At 40.0% G+C, this 20329-nt stretch overlaps 1 protein-coding gene across 4 annotated transcripts in view; it reads left to right on the top strand.

Moving 5' to 3' along the window:
* Positions 1 to 860: 860 nt before the first annotated feature.
* Positions 861 to 20329, top strand: part of AFF4 (AF4/FMR2 family member 4) — a 93616-nt gene continuing 74147 nt past the window's right edge. For 2 of the 4 annotated variants that reach the window (XM_029215906.1, XM_029215908.1), the window contains exons 1-2: positions 861 to 1348; positions 14367 to 15063. The gene's annotated coding sequence lies outside the window, so the exon portion shown is untranslated. The remainder of the gene's footprint in view (positions 1349 to 14366; positions 15064 to 20329) is intronic. The other 2 variants (XM_029215905.1, XM_029215904.1) reach the window with 2 other exon arrangements.

The raw sequence follows: 20329 nt of genomic DNA, 5'->3' as shown, positions 1-20329 counted from the left end.
TAGGGCTAATAAAAACATTTTCATATGCACACTCTTTATAGTTTATCATAAAGTTCCTCAAAATCCTTGAATTTTATTTTAAAAAATCTTTAAAATGCTTGCTTCAAAATTAGTAGAGAGTGAAAAAAACACCTTCATGAGGCTCCTTCATGGAAAGAAAACAGATAAGAAGCAGGAAATTATAAAGTGTTTTCCAAAAGAATGAACCCAAAGTAGTTTCTCTGGACAGTTACCGTACTGGGTTCTATGAGACCCTTTGAAAATCCTGTCTAATCTATAACCATGGCTTTACTCTCAATTAAATTATAGTTTGCCCTAACTGGCAGGATGTTAAGAACTGAAGAAAAGTGTTCGGAATGATATCTTGAAAAAAAGTATTAACAGTAGAAGATGTTTAGATGATCAAGAAGAAGGGCTGGCTTGGCTTCGTCTGAGAAGTTCAAGCGAGGTTCTAGGCGGCCTCCTGCAGAGAAATTTTCAGCGGACTTCCTTTTCCGGCCGGACCTGTCGAAGGCCGCCGCACTGACTCCAGTTTTCGACGGCAGCACCGCACCACGGGCCTGCGGGCTTCGACCACACCCTCAGGAGGGGCGGACTGCCTGACCTCCCGAGCCCCAGAACCAGTAGATCCGGCTCCACCCGGCCCCGCCCTTCTGAACCTCGCTAGCGGCTACGCGCTGGAGGGTGTGCGCGCCGAAGTGTGCGCGCGTGAAGCGTGCGCGCGCGAAGTGTGGAGGCCCGATCCTGCCGGTCCCGCCCTGTCAGACGCGGCCGCCGGGCTCAGGGGCTCGGACCTAGGCCACCTGGGCCAGTACCCGGCCAGCCCGGCGTCGTCGGAGCACGTCACCACCTCCAGTGTCACCTCCCGGCGCTGTAGGATCCGCAACCCTCCGCTTTTCTGACGGGGAGGGGCGCGGCGTCGCCACGTGACGCCTCGTCCCCGCCCGGCCCTGGTCACATGGGTGGCGCGGCCGCTGCGTCAGTCACTGTCCTGGTTGCGGGAGTCGAGCGCCGTCGCTGCCGCCGCCAGCGGACGGGGCGGGGGATCCCTGTGCCAGGTCCTCGTCAGCCCGCCCCTGCCTCCTCAGCCAGCCGTCCCGGTCTGGGCTCGACAGTCATGGAGCGGGGCGGAACCTCCGCCTGTGCTGTGTGAGGTGCGTCGCCACCGCCGCCGCCTGCGCTTTTCGAGACCTGCCGAACCCCCGCCGCCGCCCGGAGCTCCTCGCCCTTGGCAGTTTGTCGCCGCCCCCCGAGCGGGTTCGAATGCGCGTCCGGTGAAGGTGCAGGCCCGGCGCCGCCTCTGCCGCAGCCGGGAAATGGTTCGGGCCTAGCGGAGCCGGGACTGGAGGTGAGAAGAGCAGACAGACGGACTGAGGGCCGGGCCCGGCCGCGGGGAGGGGCTGGGGGGAGGGGAGGACAGGGTCCGTTTGGGGGCCCGGAGAGACCCTTCGGGCTAGGGCTGCTCGAGACGGCTTCCCTCGTCTTCGCGTTCCACCCCCGACCCTCAAAAATACAAATTAATTAAAAAGGCTAACCCAGTCCTAACAAAAATTACCAGAAATCAGTCTTTTCACTGTTTCTCCTTTCCCCTTTCGTCCATTAATCCATTCCTTCCCTCAGAAATTCCATCGACTGATCTGTTACTTTTTAATACCCTTCTCAATTTCAAGTTATTTCTAGTTAAAGAGAAAATAGGCCTAGGTTCTGGCTATCATTACCCAACTAGTTCTCGCTTTCCTTCTCGCGATCCTGCGAGATCCTACGTCCTCCTCCACCTCCTCCTCCACCTCCTCCTCCTCCTCCTCCTCCTCCTCCTCCTCCCCGCCCCCCCCCACAAAAAAAAAAAAAAAGGAAAAAAAATTTCCGCCTTCGACTGGCGAAGGGGGTTGACTAAAAATGGGAATGTGGGGGTGTAATACTTGAATCCCCCCCCATAACTTCAGAATCGGTTAGCTAGTTACCCTGATACCTTGCATTTGGATATTGATGTGTAGGCCTTTCCTCCAGCTGCCTGTGCCCGGGGTTAATCTCGTAATTGACGTCAGTGCTTTGTTCCTTCCACTTTGCTGTTCCTTCCACTCTTTGAGGATGGATCATGGGATATAGGAGTTTGAGTTGTATCTTTATTGCCTTTTCTTTCACAAACGGTATCATTTGTAGGAATGATACAAAGGTGCAAATTTGTACAAAGATACAAATCTGAAATGCTTTTGTATGGAGTTCAAACTAAGACGAAGAGTTCGATTTAGGGTTCTCATGGTCACTTGCAATTAAGTATTGTGCGATTTCTTTTCAGCTGGCCTGTTGGAGATTTTAAACTAAGGCCAGTCCCTTTTCCGGTTACCACTGTTTTTCCTTACAGAATCTAAGCGATAGTTCCTTGTGAATAGGATGTTTGTAAATGTGACGTTTAAAATGTCTTGTTTTTGAGGGTTCAGATGTTAAAAGCGCAAAGCTTTGTTTCCATATTGATTCTGCAAAGCTTTGTAAAGTGCTTCTTTTATTTAACTGTCCTTTAACTTATCAAAATTGAAATATGAGAACTTTCTTAATTTGACGTTTAATAAAGAGCCTCTGTGGCCTGTGAATCTTGCCTAGAATCATCTTTGGTTTTACATGCATGAAGAAGTGTTGGCAAGTGGCCATCTGGTTTTTAACAAAGCTGGCTTCTTTAAATTGCTCAGGTTTATTTTACTTATTCATCAATGCCTCCTTCAGTCTCCAAACATTAAAAAAAAATCTTAAGAAGTTATTTTAAATTATCTTTTAGCGTTAACTTACCTGAGGCAATAAAAAAAAATTTTTTTTTTTTAACACCAGCATTTTCATTCAGTTTGTGGTGGCTTGCAGGCTTGATGGCTTTGGTTTTTGTTAGCTCTACTGGAACAGTAGGCAGATTTTGCTTTAAATGAAATTCTGTGTCAAGTGGAGGCAAGATAGGATGTTTGTGAGTGACCAAACTTTTACTGTTTGATTTTTTAAGAAAAAGAGCTTAGCTGTGATTATTCGAAAATGGTCTACAGTTTTGAGGTGTAAAGGTGATTCTACAGTACTTTGAAGCTGTGTAATTAAGCATTCTTAAAGATAGCATATTTTCATTCAGATTCAGTTTCTGCTTGTCAGATGATGTACATTCCCTTCTCTGTGCTCTTGAGATACTGTACCCCCTTTGTGACAGTTGATGCATTCTGCTTTGTATTGTAATTTTTTTATAGATCTGTCATGTCTTTATAGCAAGAACTATATTTATACCTCTTTGTGTCCTCCCCAGTATTTTATACAATTACTAGGTTGAATTTGAATGTGATATCCAACCCAATATTTCACAAAAGGGTACTCTTAAAAAAAAAAAAGCTGTATGAGCAAGTGATCAGTATTTATTTGTAGGGGAAAAAGTAGCTATCAGCTACAGAAGATGACAGAAGGTGAAGCTTTCTAAAATTATGTATCTTACATTTTTTTAAGAGTTAAGGTAAATGTCATGATTTTATGTGTACCTGAGAGGAACAAAGAAAACAGGTATTTCTTCTTTTGTGGCCACCTACTGGTTTAGAATGGAGTCCAAAATGTATGAGGCCTTCTCTTCATAGTATTTTTCATAAAAATCAAAGAGGTAGTCTTTTTTTAAATATAAATTTATTTATTTATTTATTTATGTCTGTGTTGGGTCTTCATTGCTGTGCGCGGGCTTTCTCTAGTTGCTGCTAGTGGTGGCTACCCTTTGTTGCGGTACCAGGCTTCTCATTGCCGTGGCTTTTCTTGTAGCTCTAGGTGCGCAGGTTTCAGTAGTTGTGGCACGCGAGCTCAACAGCTGTGGCTCGCGGGCTCTAGAGTGCAGGCTCAGTAGTTGTGGCGCACGGGCTTAGTTGCTCCATGGCATGTGGAATCTTCCTGGGCCAGGGCTTGAACCCGTGTCCCCTGCATTGGCAGGCAGATTCTTAACCACTGCGCCACCAGGGAAGTCCCCAAAGAGGTAGTCTTAAATATCGAAGGCACACCTGGACAGTGACCCAGAAGTGCAGTGTGTATTATAAAAATTGATAACTTAGATTTGATTTTATTTTACTATTTTTTTATTTTTTATTGAAGGATAGTCGATTTACAGTGTTGTGTTAATTTCTGCTGTATAACAAAGTGACTCAGTTATATACATATATGCATTCTTTTTTATATTCTTTTCCATTATGGTTTATCCCAGGATATTGAATATAGTTCCCTGTGCTATGCAGTGTGACCTTGTTTATCCATTCTGTATGTAATAGTTTGCATCTACTAACCCCAAACTCCCAGTCCATCCCCTGCCCCCATGTCTGTTCTCTGTCTTTTGAGTCTGTTTCTGTTTTGTAGATAGGTTCATTTGTGCCATATTTTAGATTCCATATATAAGTGATATCATACGGTATTGGTCTTTCTCCTTCTGACTTAACCTTACTTGGAATGATAATCTCTAGTTGCATCCATGTTGCTGCAAATGGTATTATTTTGTTCTTTTTTATGGCTGAGTAGTATTCCATTGTATATATGTACCACATCTTCTTTATCCATTCATCTGTCAATGGACATTTAGGTTGTTTCCATGTCTTGGCTATTGTGAATAGTGCTGCTATGAACATAGGGGTGCATATATCTTTTTCAATTATCGTTTTGTCCAGATATATGCCCAAGAGTGGGATTGCTGGATCATATGGTAGATTTTATTTTTTATTTCAGCTCTCTTCTACAGATAACTTACTATAGAAACTTTCCTGTATAATGTAAAGGATTTCCAGCTTTTGAACCCCCAGTCTTCATTATGGTTTTCCCATTTCCTTTTTTATTTTCTCTGAAAAGTTGGAACAATTATATTGATTTCTGGGAGGGTGTTTGCTAGTCTCAGTTAATTGTGAAATAAGGTGTAGTCAGTGACTAAAAATTGCTTAAAGCTAACCTGACCTGTTACCTTGCTGCTTTTCCCTTTGGTTTAAGGAGAGCACCCCTACTTGCAGTAACTCCCCACACCCAGAGATTGACATGAATAGATTACTCTGGAAAGCCAGTATGGTTTGGCTACCCAGATACTGTCGTGATCTGTCCTGGGACTGGGCTTCCTCGGTCTGCTTTGGGCCTGAATGGGTCTCCCATGATTTTGTCAACTTGGAGCTGCCTAGTGGGTTATGATGTTTCACTTTAACTTTTCCTTTTCTTGTCATCACTAGGGTAGGGACAGTTTTATGAAAAGGTGAGTGGAGTCAATACTCTTCATAGATAGGCCTTCCCACCTCTTTCCAATTGCTATCATTTCTTCCATCTGGAATATCACTTTTCCTGACTTGTTCCTTGTCTCTTAACATTTCATCATCTTTTAAGGCACAGTGCAAATACCATTGCCTTAAGTTTTGCTTGATTCCCTACCCCAATAGTGACTTATCTCCTTTGAATCCCTGTATCGCTTTGTATCTCTCTAATATTTGTTATGCAGCTAACTATGGGACTGTAGCAGGCTGGATGACTTTGAGCACAATCAGTGAAGACTCACTAGTAGAATAAAGACTGTGTTATACTATTTTATTGTATATCTCTAAGAATTAAAATAATAATCCAATTTAAGATTTTACCAAAAAAATTAACACTAATTCCTTAATATCATCACATATTCTAGTCGGTGTTCAAATTTCCTCAATTACAGTTTTTGTTTTGTTTTAACAGTTTGTCTGAATTAGGATCCAAATAAGGTTCATACATTTTATTGTGTTGATGTGTGTCTCAACCCTCTTTTCTTTCTGTCTTTTTGTTTTTGTTCCTATACAATTGGTTTGTTAAAGAAACCAAGCCTTTGCCCTATGAGGTTTCTCATAGTCTGGACTTTGCTGATTACATCCCTGTGGTTTCATGTAATATGTTCTTCTGTCCACAGTTTTTCCTGTAAATTGGTAATTACCTCTAGAAGCTTGCTCCGATTCAGGCTTGAATGTTTTTTTTTTTCAATGGGAAGAGTACTTCATAGGTAGAGTTGTGTACTTCCTATGTATTCTTAAACCCTCAATCTGGCTTCTCATCCTAGCATGCCAGTGAAATTGCTCTTATCAGGGCCACCTGTGACTTGTACATTGACAAATTGTATAATCATTGCTTACTCCTTTACCTCTTTCTCTACTTGACATTGTTAACCATTGTCTCCTTGATACTGTTTTCTTTTCCTTGATTTTTATGACTGTCCCTTTCCTGCCTTGCTTACTACTAGCTGCTTCTTTGCAGACTCTTAATTCTCTGCTAATCATATTGATATTTATGAATTTCCACCTTGACCACCTCTTTTCACTCTTCCTGGTGATTTCTTCCATTTTTGTTGCTGTAGCTACCATCCTTAAGTGTTTTAAACTCACCAGAACTGTTTGATCCAACTGAATATCCCTATTTAGATTGTCCAATAGGTACTCTGTTTTAGTTAGGAGAGCGACACATACCTAACTGAAGCAAAAAGAAGAATTTTTTGGAAACATACGGGTATCCTATGAATTCTCAGAAAGGCAACCAAGCCATAGGAGGACAGCTGGAACTCAGGAACAGCTAGATCCAGGGACTCCATATGTGGTCAGGAGTATCTCTTTATGTCTCACAAGATACTCTTTTTTTTTTTTCACACAAGATACTCTTTGTGTGTTCAGTTAGTTCTTTCTTGCTGCAGGTCAGTTTTTAACACTTACTAATATCTTTTGAGTTTTAAATCTTATAGCTTCTGCCATCAGAGAGACTGACCTGATTCTCAGTCTCAAATCTCAGGAAAGGGACTCGTTAGGTTATAGGTCCAGCTCTGGACCACAGCTCTGGCTAGCGGGCTACATCCCAGAAAGAAGAGGAGTAAAGGGCACTCTAAAACATAGTTGTCCAGCTCATTCATTCCATGGCTATTTAGCGCACCCACACAGAGTCCTACTTTTCTTATATATATTAAATATTTTCTTTAACATAATCTCACTATCTCTATATACCAGCAAACACTCTCATCTCTTCTATGGAAACAACCCAAATTCATACCTACTTACCACATCCAGAGGTCATTGTTCTCTGAGTCCAGATTCTAAAGGTGATGCTCTTTGTTAATCAGGCCTAGCTATGCTTTGTCACATGTTTGAAAATTGTGGACTAAATACTGAATTTAACCATCCCCAGCATAACTGATACACAGTGGTAGGAAAAAAAAATAGCTAAAACTCTTATGAGGCGAGGGAAGAGGACGGTATCATTGTTCTGAAACTTAACACCGTATCTTGCTGGACAGGTACAGTAGAAGGTAAATGATAGAACCAGCAAATTGCATGGGCCTTCATTTGTTGACTTACTTCCTTGCAAATGGAGTGAGTTCTTTGGCAGCCAAATGAAGATTTTCAGTTCTGTCCACCAGAAAGATTTTCCTTTTCTGACACTTAGAGGACATTTGAAAGAAAGGAGAGGGCAGTTCTGTGTTACCTTAGCACAAGGGTTGACACACTAAGGTTAGTAGGCCCAATGCTGCCTGCTTTTGTATGGCCTGAGAGCTAAGAATGGTTTTTACATTTTTTTAAAATGGTGGGAAAAAGTCAAAAGAAGAATATTTTGTGGTATGTGAGAATTATAGGAAACTCAAAATTCAGTGTCCATGAATAAAGTTTTATTGGAGCACAGAGAACACACCCATCTGTTTTATGTATTGTATGTAGGTGCATTTGCTGATACAGTGGCAGAGTTAAGTAGTCCTAACTTTATGGCCTGTGAAGCCTAAAATATTTACTGTGTGGCTTTAAAACAGTTTGTCAACTTTTGTCTTAGCAGATCAAATGGCCCTTAGTGGATATTTGAGTCTGACGATTGCCTTAGGGTTGAGCAGTTAGTTACAAGGTACTATTTACTATGGTGGTTGTTAGGGGATTTTTTGTTTGAGTGTGTGTGTGTGTGTGTGTGTGTATGTATATATACATATCTCTGTGTGTATGTATAAATGTGGGTATACATGTGTGTATACATATGTGTGTGTGTACATACCCATTTACATATACATATAGAGATATAAATAAAACAGGTGGAGTCTGCATATTGGCCTAGCTTTAGTTAAGGATTCAGACTTTATCTGTCAACTGTACCCTGAAGGTAGGATCACACTATAGGTTACATTGTAACATGGTAACATGGTTGCTCTTAGTACAGCTATGTGAATGGGGGAGAGAATTTTGAGGAAAGCTGGGGGTGAGTTAGGTGAGAGTAGAAGATGATCAAATAGTCCCTGTAAGTGTTGATTCTGCTACTTCTCAATCCCCTCACCCTTAAATTCTGCTATTTTCCTTGCCTTGGAGGATGTACCACTATCATTGTTTTTTCTAGAAACCTGCAAGTTGTCCTTGATTCCTCCATTTTACATCTCACATCTGTCGGGCCCCAAGATTCTACCTCCTTAACATCTTTGAATCCAAACCCTTTATCTACATTATCAACACTCCTACTATTACTGCCTTAATCTAGGCTTTCATTTCTTACCTGGGTTACTGCAACAGTCTTCTCATTTGTTTCCTTATAATCTACTTCATCCTGTACCAAAGTGATTTTTTTTCCCCTCTAAACTGCAAATTCACTTCTCTTAGAATCCTTAGTAATGTTGTATTTTCTGTAGTATTTTTCTAACTGGGCATTCTTGTACATTAATGAGTTTTATGTAACTTCTAAAGGACTGCTTTATAGCCAAGTAATCCCTTGGGAGTTTGTTGCTGTGTTTAGATTTTGTTTATTATTGTGTTTGTGCCAACTTATAAAGCATTGTACTGATGATGCTCAGACAGGGAAAGATGGTGAGTTAAATTAGATCATGTCATGGTATATGTTAGTATAGGCAGGCCAAACCCCGGCTTAGTATTTAGTATCATATTTTCACTGTGAGATGTATCTGGTAGATCCCATCTTGTAATTAATCAACGTGAAACAGTTTGTTTGCAGTGTGCGTGTTTTATTCCAAACTTCAGCAGTGATTATACTAGATACACATTTAATGTAGTTTTCATTAAGGTACTGAACCACAAATGAACAAGAAAGATTGCCAGAGTTAACAAGTGGGCCTCTTTAAAACTGACATTTAAGGACCGCTAGCTGGTATGGTAGTATATATAAGGTTGTATTTCCCTAAATTAGCAAATAAACATTTGCAGTTATTAAATCTGTTTAGTTTTACATATTTATAAGCATTTTATGCACTACTGTTATTGAAGTCAAATTACAGAAGTGGTTTAAAAATATAGAACTATGAGAATTCCCTGGTGGTCCAGTGGTTAGGACTCTGCGCTCTCACTGACAAGGGCCCAGGTTCAATCCCTTGTCGGTGAACTAAGATCCCACAAGCCACGCGGCACAGCCGAAAAAAGAAATAGTGTGTGTGTGTGTGTGTGTGTGTGTATAAAACTAGACCTGAGACTAGATATTTCCAGGATTGAATACATCATTGGTCTAGTTTATGTAAAACAACATAATCTGTTACATTAGCATTTTATTTATTTAATTTATTTATTTAGCCTGCACTGCGTGGCATGCAGGATCCTAGTTCCCTGACCAGGGATGGAACCCGTGCCCCCTGCAGTGGAAGCATGGAGTCCCAGCCACTGGACCACCAGGGAAGTCCCACATTAGTGTTACTTAAATTTTTGTTTTGTATTTAATTTTTTAATGTTGTTTTAGTGTTATGGTTACATAAGAGCTATATAACATAATGAGTTCATACCTAATTTTATATCCATACCAGATTCTTAATATTATAATTTTTAAAAGGTCATCACTCAAGATCTGGGATATATTAATTTTCTCTGGAAAGGTATCCTATGTCTTTCAGATTTCAGAAACAAACCCACAGGTCTAGTCTGATCCCATGTATTTCAACAGTCTTACCTTTCATTTTGTACTCCCCCAACCCTATTTTCCAAGTACTCTTGATCTATCTCTGTTCCCTGGGTGTATGCTATGTTCTCTCTTCAGGGCTGTCCCACATGGCATTCTTTCTGCTCAGAACTAACTTCCCTCCCTTCCTCTTCTTCCTTCCCTTCCCTCCTCCTGTCCTCCTGCCACCTTTCTGTAGTTGGTCTAGCTGCAACCAAATCTTGGAGATGATGGGTAATTTTTATTTTTATATCCTTAGCCTTAGTGCAGTGTGTGACACAACATATGCCCTGGTTAACTACAGTATTAACGTTGTACCGTATATATAATATTGGTCTATACTGAAGAGACAGATTTTAAAATCAGAGTTATAAAGCCTTCAGAATCTTCTGAGTTCTGTTTAAATATGTTACAAGTCTGAATTAGAAAATATTTTGACAATAGGTTTACTCTTATCACTTTATAAATTGATTTTTCAAAGTAAATATTCTCTCTGCCATAATAACTCATTTAATATATAAATTTGTATTCCGTGACTAAAGAGCAATAGCCTTAAATGACCTTAACTACCTTTTAAAGCAATATGCTTATTTACATTTTAATAGAACCTTATTAACAAGAAGTTAGGGTAATTAGGATAGGGGCTAATTTAAGTTCACAAGCCTTGAGTATATGCCTTCTTCATTCAGTACATTAGCGTTTTCTCTCTAACCTTTTTTGTAATATTCTAAGGCACTAAATATATTTTAGGAAACCCAGATACTTTATTATCACTTGTCTTCCACATATGCAGATGAAGATGAAATTAATCAGAAATAATTCCTTTTTAGTGTAAACTCTAAAGAACCTTTGCTGTGTAATGCTTTTTAACTTTTGTTTAATTTGCTATATGCATTTTAAGTAATAAAATTGCCTTTATTTTGCCTTTTTGACGTGTGTTATTTTCTCTTGGCTTCCTCAGGTACTATAAATGAAAGCAGTCTTGAAGTACTCTTTTGAACAGATCATTTCTTTCTGGGTGTTGTTACTGAAACACTCAGTTTTTATACCGTCTCAGTTTGCCAAGTATGATTATGAGATTTTACAGTCTAGCACTTGTATTTGGTGAACATTTGAGAGTGTAGGTTTTAAGTAAAAATAGAAATTGATCATTTCTGTACAAGTGTTTTTTTTTCTTGTACATATGTTGTTTTTTTTCTTTTAGATAAACTCTTTTAGAGAAATTGCTTTAAAAACAACCGAATTCATTTAGTATCAATATTAATGCTTTATTGGGTTGATAATATATTGAACGCAGGAAATGAGGTAGTAAATGAGATAACCCCTAGTAAATGAGAGAACCTCTACTTTCTAACCAAGTTGTGAAGTTCATTAGTTTACTCATTTAAGTGATTTTCTACTAGGTATGCAATGCTGGAAAACAAGCACGTTCCCTGATTATTATCGTAATTGTGATCAGGTACTCTGAAGGAAGCAGGAATTGTCTACATGAATTTTTTTAAGCTGGAAAGAGCGCCACAGTTCAAGAAGCCTAAAAAAGGCCCTTGGTGGGAGCTGGGAGGGGAGGGCAGTGAGATATAAAATAAATCTGATGAGATAGGCAGGAGTCACATCAGTAGGAAGTCAAATCCTGGCTTTGAAGGCCATGTTAAGTACCTTAAAGTTTATCCTAAGGCAAGTGGAAAGCTTACTAAAATTTTTAAAGCAGGGGTTGAGTGAAATTATCTGGTTTGTGTTTTAAAAAGATCGCTTAAAAAAAATCACTTTAGGGTTTTCCTGGGGTTTGTGTTTTAAAAAGATCACTTAAAAAAAAAATCACTTTAGGGCTTTCCTGGTGGTGTAGTGGTTAAGAATCCGCCTGCCAATGCAGGGGACACGGGTTCGAGCCCTGATCCGGGAAGATCCCACATGCTGCGGAGCAACTAAGCCCGTGTGCCACAACTACTGAGCCTGCTCTCTAGAGCCCGCGAGCCACAACTACTGAAGCCCGTGCGCCTAGAGCCCATGCTCTGCAACAAGAGAAGCCACAGCAGTGAGAAGCCCGCGCACCACAACGAAGAGTAGCCCCCGCTCGCCACAACTAGAGAAAGCCCACGCGCAGCAACGAAGACCCAACACAGCCAAAAATAAATAAACAAATAAAATAAATTTATTTTTTTTTTAAAAAAGATCACTTTAGCTGCTGTATGAAATATGGATTAGAGAGAGATGAGGGGAACTAGGAGTCCCAATTAGAAGGCTGTAGCATTTGTCCAAGTCTGAGGTCAAATGATGGCTTGTTTTGAACAGTGGCAGTGGAGAAGGACGGTAACTGATAAATTCAAAACATATTTTGGAGGCCATGGTTATGGAGTGGATGTGGAGAGAGGTTGAAGGGAGGGTTCAGCAAGAGCAGGTCGTTGGTAGGATGAGGATCACTGGAGCAGAAGTTGTTGGCAGTAGGGAAAAGAGATCAAGAAATCAATTTTGGATGTATTAAGATTGATATTCCTCAGTCAAAGGACATGATCAAACAGGCTTGATGTGGAGTATATTTTGGTATTTGTAGTATAGACATATAGATGGTATTTTAAGCCATGAGAATGTAGGGAAAGAATGTAGACTTAATCAGAGTTTGAATAAGACCCGTGGCTGAGTGCAGAGGAGCACCAATTTTTAAGTCTGGTAGATAGAATGGGAGAAGCCAGAGGTGCTAGGAAAACTGGGAGGGCTGGGGTTATAGAAGCCAAAAGTATATTAAGGAGCCATTAGTGGCTGAATATGTTGAACAGTAGGTCAACTAAAATGATAGTGTCTGTTGAATTTAGCAACTTGCAAATCAGTGTGATCTTGGCAAAGGAGTGGAGTGTGGGAAGTTGGAAACAATGTTGGGAGGTTGGAAACAATGTGGAATAGTGATTGGATATATTTTGGAAAGCAGTTTGTGTATATCAATTAAAATTGAAGATGCTCATTCCCTGCAACCTGGCAATTCCACTTGTAGGTGTCTTCCAGGAAAACTCTCACTCACTGGTACAAAGAGAAGTGTATAAAAATGATCATTACAGGGACTTCCCTGGTGGCATAGTGGTTAAGAATCCGCCTGCCATTGCAGGGGACACGGGTTTGAGCCCTGGTCCGGGAAGATCCCACATGCCGCAGAGCAACTAAGCCCGTGCACCACAACTATTGAGTCTGCGCTCTAGAGCCCACAAGCCACAACTACTGAGCCCATGTGCCACAACTACTGAAGCCCGCGTGCCTAGAGCCCATGCTCTGCGACAAGAGTAGCCACCATAATGAGAAGCCCGTGCACCACAACGAAGAGTAGCCCCTGCTCTCTGCAACTAGAGAAAGCCCGCGCACAGCAACAAAGACCCAACGCAGCCATAAATAAATAAATAAATAAAGTAAATTTATTAAAAAAAAAAGATAATTACAACATTGTTTGTAATGGCAGAGAAAGGGGAAACTACCTAAATATCCATCATCTGGAGAGTGGATAAGTAAATTGTGTGGATACACAGTAGTGAAAATAAATGAACTACAGCAACATGTATCATGATGGATTAACCTCAACATAATGCTGAGAATTTAAAAGGCTCAGAGTCTTTAAAGTGTACCCTTTTTAAAGGTTGAAAAATACGCAGAACAATTCAATGTCTTACTTAGGGATACACACATACATAGTAAAAGTATACACCAAAATCAGAATAGTGGCTATCTCTTGAAGGGGAAGGGAGCACAGGAGATGTGATCCAGGAGGGGTACACAGTAGCCTTCCACTATATTGGCAATGCTATATTTCCCAAGGTGGTTCATGGGTAACACAAGTGTTCACTATATTGCTCCTTACACCTTTTTGGGTCACTTTTTATCAAACAAATGGTTGCAGAGAGAGTGGGGAATCACCAAGAGTCCTTTTGGCTGTGAAGGAGAATAGAGGAGAGATAGAGTGATAGCTGGAGAGATCTATGGGATCAGGGAAGACTTTTTTTTTTTTTTTTAAAGAAGAATATATTTGAATGATGATGAAAGGGATTCATTAAAGAGAGAAAAGTTGAAGTTGCTGGAGAGAAGGCAGTAACTGATAAAGGTCTAGGAGAAGATAGCAAAATGGGCATAATTGTTCTTTGATAGAGAGATGCTTTTTCTTTTTTAGCCAGAGGAAAGAAGAGAATGGATGGAATGTTAATAGTTTGAAAGTTGATAGTTGATTTCTCTCTGGTCTTTATCTTTGTAATCTTTGTCCAGTAAGATAAGGTCATTTGTGGAATGGAAGCTAGGAGGAAGAGTCATAGAACTCCATGAAAATACTTGTGTGGAATAGGAAAGAGCATTCGTCAGAGAAGGATAGTAAATTTCCGGGAAACTTTGAGGGCCTAGTTGAAAGTGATTCATGAAACATGATTATGAGAAATTAGATAATGTATAAAGATATAATGAAGAAAGCAAAAATGGTATGGAATTATCTTTGCTTTCATGTTTTTTACTACCTTTTTTTTTTCTTGGTCACACAGCACAGCACGTGGGATCTTAGTTCCCCAACTGGAATCAAACAACCCCCCCCACCTCCCCACTGGAAGCACAGAGCCCTAACCACTGGACTGCCAGGGAAGTCCCTTTACTATGTTATTTTAAACCTGAAAGCTATAGAAATCTCATGACTAACTTTGGGTGAAAGGTCCTTTTATGCAAAACACCATTTTGGGACCTGATGTTCTGTTATTGTTGGCTTTGATCTCCAGGTGTACAACTTCTGTTTGCCTACCTTGTAGGAACTGACCTCTTCAGACTCTCATGGGTAGAGAAATCCTGCCAAGTGAGGCCAAGAGGGATTTCTCTACCTATAAGGCTTTTTGCTTTAAGATAGTGTATTTTAAAGTTACAGTTTAATAGCAGTTGTAATAAACTGGATTCTAAAATAATTGAAATCTTAGCTTAAGTCTCATTTTGACTTTTGGAGTGTAAATCATTTAATAATCTGGTAGCTGAATGGCTTCATTTTTCAGTAGGATAGTTCTAAGATACTAATTGAAAAAAAACCATTGTAACAGGTTCTGAACACTTGAAAGGGGCAAGTTAAAGGTCACATTTTACTCTTTATTTTTGAAGTTTTAAATTTTAAAAGGTTATAAAACTAATACATGTTTTTATTAAAAGGATTATAGGAGATGAATTTCTGGTTCATTGGGAATGCACACTTTTTTTTGAACTGTGAGTACTGTAATTTTTTTTATTGTGATATATGCATAACAAAATTTATCATTTCAGTCATTTTAAATGTACAGTTCAGTGGCCTTATTTACATTCACAGCGTTGTGCAACCATCACCATTGTCCATTTCCAGAACTTTTTCATCATCCTAAACAGAAGTTCCATACCCATTAAACGGTAATTCTCTATTCCCTCTTATGCCCAGCCCCTTGCAACCGCCATTCTACTTTCTATCTCTGTCAGTTTGCCTTTTCTGCATACCTCATGTAAGTGACTGCTTCATCCATGGTAGCATGTGTCAGGATTTCATTCCTTTTTAAGGCTGAATTATATTTCTTTTATGTGTATACCACATTTTGTTTGTCCATTCATCTGTTGGTGAACACTTGGGTTGCTTCCACCTCTTGACTGTTGTGGATAACGGTGCTATGAACATGGTGTGTACAACTCCCTGTTTGAGTTCCTGCTTTCATTGGCCATATATACATAAGAGTAAAATAGCTGGGTCATAGGGTAATTCTATGTTATACTCTTAGAGTGACCATCAAACTGTTTTCCACAGCAGCTGCACCATTTTACATTTTTACCAGCACTGCACAAGTATTCTAATTTCTCCATATTTTTGCCAACACTTTTTTTGTTTGTTTTTTTAAATTTTAATTTGTTGATAATAGCCATCCTGATGGGTGTGATGTTGTATCTCTTAGTTTTGATTTGCATTTCTCTAATGACTAATGATGTTTAGCATCTTTTCATGTGTTTATCGGCCATTTGTATATTTTCCTTGGAGAAAAACTTATTCAAATCCTTTTCCCATTTTTTGACTGAGTTGTTTGTCTTGGCATTCTTGTGGAAAATCTGTTACAAATGTGAGGTATAGGGACTTCCCTGGTGGTCCAGTGGTTAAGACTCTGCTTCCACTGCAGGGGGCGTGGGTTCGACCCCTGGTCAGTGAACTACAATGCCACATGAGGCGTGATGCAGCCAGGAAAAAAAAAAAAGTGAGGTATATTTCTGGACTCCCAGTTCTCTTTTCTTGATCTATAGGTTTGTAGTAAGTTTTGAAATTGGGAAGTGTGTGTCTTCCAGCTTTGTTCTTTTGCAAGGTTGTTTTGACTGTTCTGGATCCTTTGAATTTCCATGTAAATTTTAGAATCAACTTGTCACTTTCTGTGAAGAAGTCAGCTGGGATATTGATAGGGATTCTGTAGAAACTGTAGATCAATTAAGGGAGTATTTTCATCTTAATACGTTTTCCATTCTGTGAATAGGATTGTTTCCATTTATTTAGGTCTTTAATTACTTTCAGTAATGTTTTGTAGTTTTCAGAGTGTAAATTTTGCTGTTCTTCTGTTAAATTTTTTTCTAAGTATTTTATTCCTTTTGATGATATTGTAAATGGAATTGTTTTCTTAATTTCATTTTTGGTTTGTTTATAGCTACTGTACAGAAATACAATCCTTTTTTGTGTGTGTATCGATCTTGTATCATGCAACGTTGTTGAACTCGTTTATTAGCTCTAACAGATTTTCAGTGGATTCTTCATGGTTTTCTATGTACAACATCATCATTTTACTTTTCCTTTCAAGCTCAGATATCTTTTATTTCTATTTCTTGCCTAATTGACTAACTAGAACCTCCATACAGTATTGAATAGAAGTGGTGAAAGGACATCCTTGTCTTGTTCTTGATCTTAGGGGAAAAGTATTCAGTCCCTCACCATTAAATACGATAGCTGTGTTTTCCTTGTAGATGCACTTTATTAGCTTGAGGAAATTCCCTTCTCTTTTTTTTTTTTTTTTTTTTTTTTTGCGGTACACGGGCCTCTCACTGTTGCGGCCTCTCTCATTGTGGAGCACGGGTTCCGGACGCGAAGGCTCAGCGGCCATGGCTCACGGGCCCAGCTGCTCCGCGGCATGTGGGATCTTCCCCGACCAGGGCAGGAACCTGTGTCCCCTGCATTGGCAGGTGGACTCTCAACCACTGCGCCACCAGGGAAGCCCCCTTCTCTTTTATTCATAGTTGTTGAGTGTTTTTGTCAAGAAGGGATGTCGCAACTTGTCAGATGCATTTTCTCCATCCGTTGAGATGGTCATTTGGTTTTTGTCCTATATTCTGTTGTTATGGTGTATTACTTTAAGTGATTTTTGGATGTTAAGCCAATCCTGCATTCCTCACTTAGTCATGGTGTACAGTCCTTTGTAATATTGCTGGATTTGGTTTGTTAATATTTTGTTGAGGATTTTTATGTATATGTAATAAGCTTTTTATTGATCTGTAGGTTTTTTTCTTGTAATGTCTTTGTCTTTGTCTGGTTCTCATATCAGGGTACTATTGCCCTTACAAAATGAATTGGAAGGAGTTTCCTCCTTTTTCCATTGTTTGGGAAGAGTTTGTGAAGGATTAGTGTTAATTCTTCTTTAAACGTTCGTTAGAATTCAGCAATGAAGCCATGCAGTTCTGAGCTTTTATTTATAGGCAGTTTTTGGACTATTAATTCAGTCTCTTCACTTGTTATGGGTCTATTCAGGCTTCCTGTTACTTCTTTTTTTTTTCCCTAAATAAATTTATTATTTATTTATTTATTTATTTATGGCTGGATTGGGTCTTTGTTGCTGCGCGTGGGCTCTCTCTAGTTGCGGTGAGCAGGGGCTGCTCTTCGTTGCAGTGCGTGGGCTTCTCATTGTGGTGGCTTCTCTTGTTGGGAAGCATAGGCTGTAGGCGCACAGGCTTCGGTAGTTGTGGCACACGGGCTTAGTTGCTCCACAGCGTGTGGGATCTTCCTGGACCAGGGATCGAACCTGTGTCCCCTGCATTAGCAGGCGGATTCTTAACCACTGTGCCACCAGGGAAGTCCCCCCTTTATTCTTGTATAGTGGGTTTTATTTATTTATTATGTTAGCTGTTTGCTGTATTTGGTTACAAGTGAGGTGTTTACTTTTAAAAAAAAAATATTTATTTATTTATTTATGGCTGTGTTGGGTCTTCGTTTCTGTGTGAGGGCTTTCTCCAGTTGTGGCAAGCGGGGGCCACTCTTCATCGCGGTGCGCGGGCCTCTCACTATTGCGGCCTCTCTTGTTGTGGAGCACAGGCTCCAGACGCGCAGGCTCAGTAGCTGTGGCTCACGGGCCCAGTTGCCCCGCGCGCGGCATGTGGGATCTTCCCAGACCAGGCTCGAACCCGTGTCCCCTGCATTGACAAGCAGATTCTCAACCGCTGCACCACCAGGGAAGCCCTCTTGTATAGTGTTAAATACTCAACTACATTCAAATAGTTCTCTCATCTAATCCTTACCATCAGATTAGTATGAACACTTTATAATAGACGAAACTGAGGTTTAGGGAGATTATTTGCCTAAATCATATGTCTAGTATGTTATATAATTACAACTAAACATCAGGTATCCCTAATCGTCCCATTTATAAAATTATGGTGCCTCAGCTGTTTACAGCTCAATTGAAGTTTGGAAGTTACATTACTTTGTTAAGGTATTTAAGAAGTTAATAAAGAGGTAATTGCCTGTATTGGTTTTTGGTTACTAGATGTTTTATGTTTGAGAGTTTTTATTAGCAAGGATACCACTCTACATCAGGATTATCCAGTAGTCTTTGCTTATAACTAAACCACCTGAATCACTACGATTTGAAGAACTGTGTGTTAGGAAATAGAGGGTCATTTTGTGAATTAATACCTTAGCTTCTTTGATATTGATTATGGAGAAATAAGGGAAGACATCCCTTTTTCCCCCAAATATTCTTCCAGTATATAGTTACTGCACATGTACCATATGCTCTGAGTTATTTTTGATGCTCTTCTGAGATTGCTATTCTCTTTTTTTCTTTGCTTTTTTGGCTTCGCCGCACGGCTTGCAGTGTCTTTCCGGATCAGGGATTGAACCTGGGCCCCGGCAGTGAAAGTGCCGAGTGCTAACCATTGGACTGCCAGGAAATTCCCTGAGATTGGTATTCTTAACCTCTCTCTCATTTCCTTCCATTTTCTCCCCAGGAGGTCCCAAGGATCTTCAGAGAAATATAAATGACTGAGAAATAACCGCTTTCAAATTTGTCCAGTTCCACTATAAATGCAGTTTCACTTGGACAGAGCTGCTAGTAGTGGGTGGATAAGACTTAGAATACCTGCAATGGGTAGCAGAGGCTGCCTATCAAAGCCAGCCCTTTCCTTCCTTTAGTACCTCAGTCCCATGTAGTCCATAGTATAATTCACTTTTAGTCTCTTCAGATACTAGGTAGCTGAGAAGTAAAGATACAGATAGCACATTATCTGTAGTATAGACATTTAAAGTTATTTATTTAGATTGATTTTAGTTAGACCACAGAAATAAAGAATGGAAAACTCCATAGAGGCTAAACAGATTCAGATCAAGGTGAAAGTCAAAAAGCCAGCCAGAGGGACTTCCCTCGTGGTCCAGTGGCTAAGACTCCATGCTCTCAATGCAGGGGGCCCGAGTTTGATCCGTGATCAGGGAACTAGATCCCACATACCGCAACTGAACATCCCACATGCCGCAACTAAGACCCAGGCATAGCCAAACAAATAAATTAAAAAAAAAAAAAAGAGCCAGTCAGAAACAAATCAAGAGACTTGGAGAGAGCATTGACAAACTTTGAAAACCACAGTGTGAAGTTTGCATCTTAGATTGAGGAGAGTTTAGGCATGGCCTTCCTGTAGTTTGGGAGTGGTCCTGAAAGAGGAGGCAGACGACTTGAAGGAGGTGGTCAGTAGAATTAGGATGCAGTTTAGCATAAGATTTAGTCCTAACCTTATATTCCTCAGCTAAGATATAGGGCAGGTTGGGAAAGCATAGTTATTACATAATCAAAAGATTATCACTTTAATAGAAAAATGGGCAAAAGATGTAAATAGGCAGTTCACAGGAGAAGAAATATGAATGGCTAAGTAGGACATGAAAAAGATGTGTGGTTTAACTGTCGGAGAAATTGACTAGAAAGCAGTTGACTATGAGCTTTATAAGGTCAAAGACCATGAGTCATTCTCCGTGTTTTATCTCTGGCTCCTAAGACAGTACCTAGACATAGTAGACAGGCTCATGTATTTGTTGAATGAATGAAATAAACAAATAACGTTGGAATAATTTTTTTTTTTTTACTTCTTAGATTGGTGGCACAATTAAAAAGACTCATAATGCCTGGGATTGAAAATGGCATGGTTAAAGGGCAGTTTCATACTCCATTGGGGCGCTGTCAGTTAACACATCTTTTCGAAAAGCAGTTTAGTGATATACGTT

The sequence above is a fragment of the Monodon monoceros genome, unplaced genomic scaffold, assembly GCF_005190385.1.
Source record: "Monodon monoceros isolate NGI ecotype Baffin Bay Population unplaced genomic scaffold, NGI_Narwhal_1 Super_Scaffold_12, whole genome shotgun sequence".
In the NCBI taxonomy this organism is placed as follows: domain Eukaryota; kingdom Metazoa; phylum Chordata; class Mammalia; order Artiodactyla; family Monodontidae; genus Monodon; species Monodon monoceros.
The sequence above is the reverse complement of the archived record's forward strand: the minus strand, read 5'-3'. Positions and strand labels throughout refer to the sequence as shown.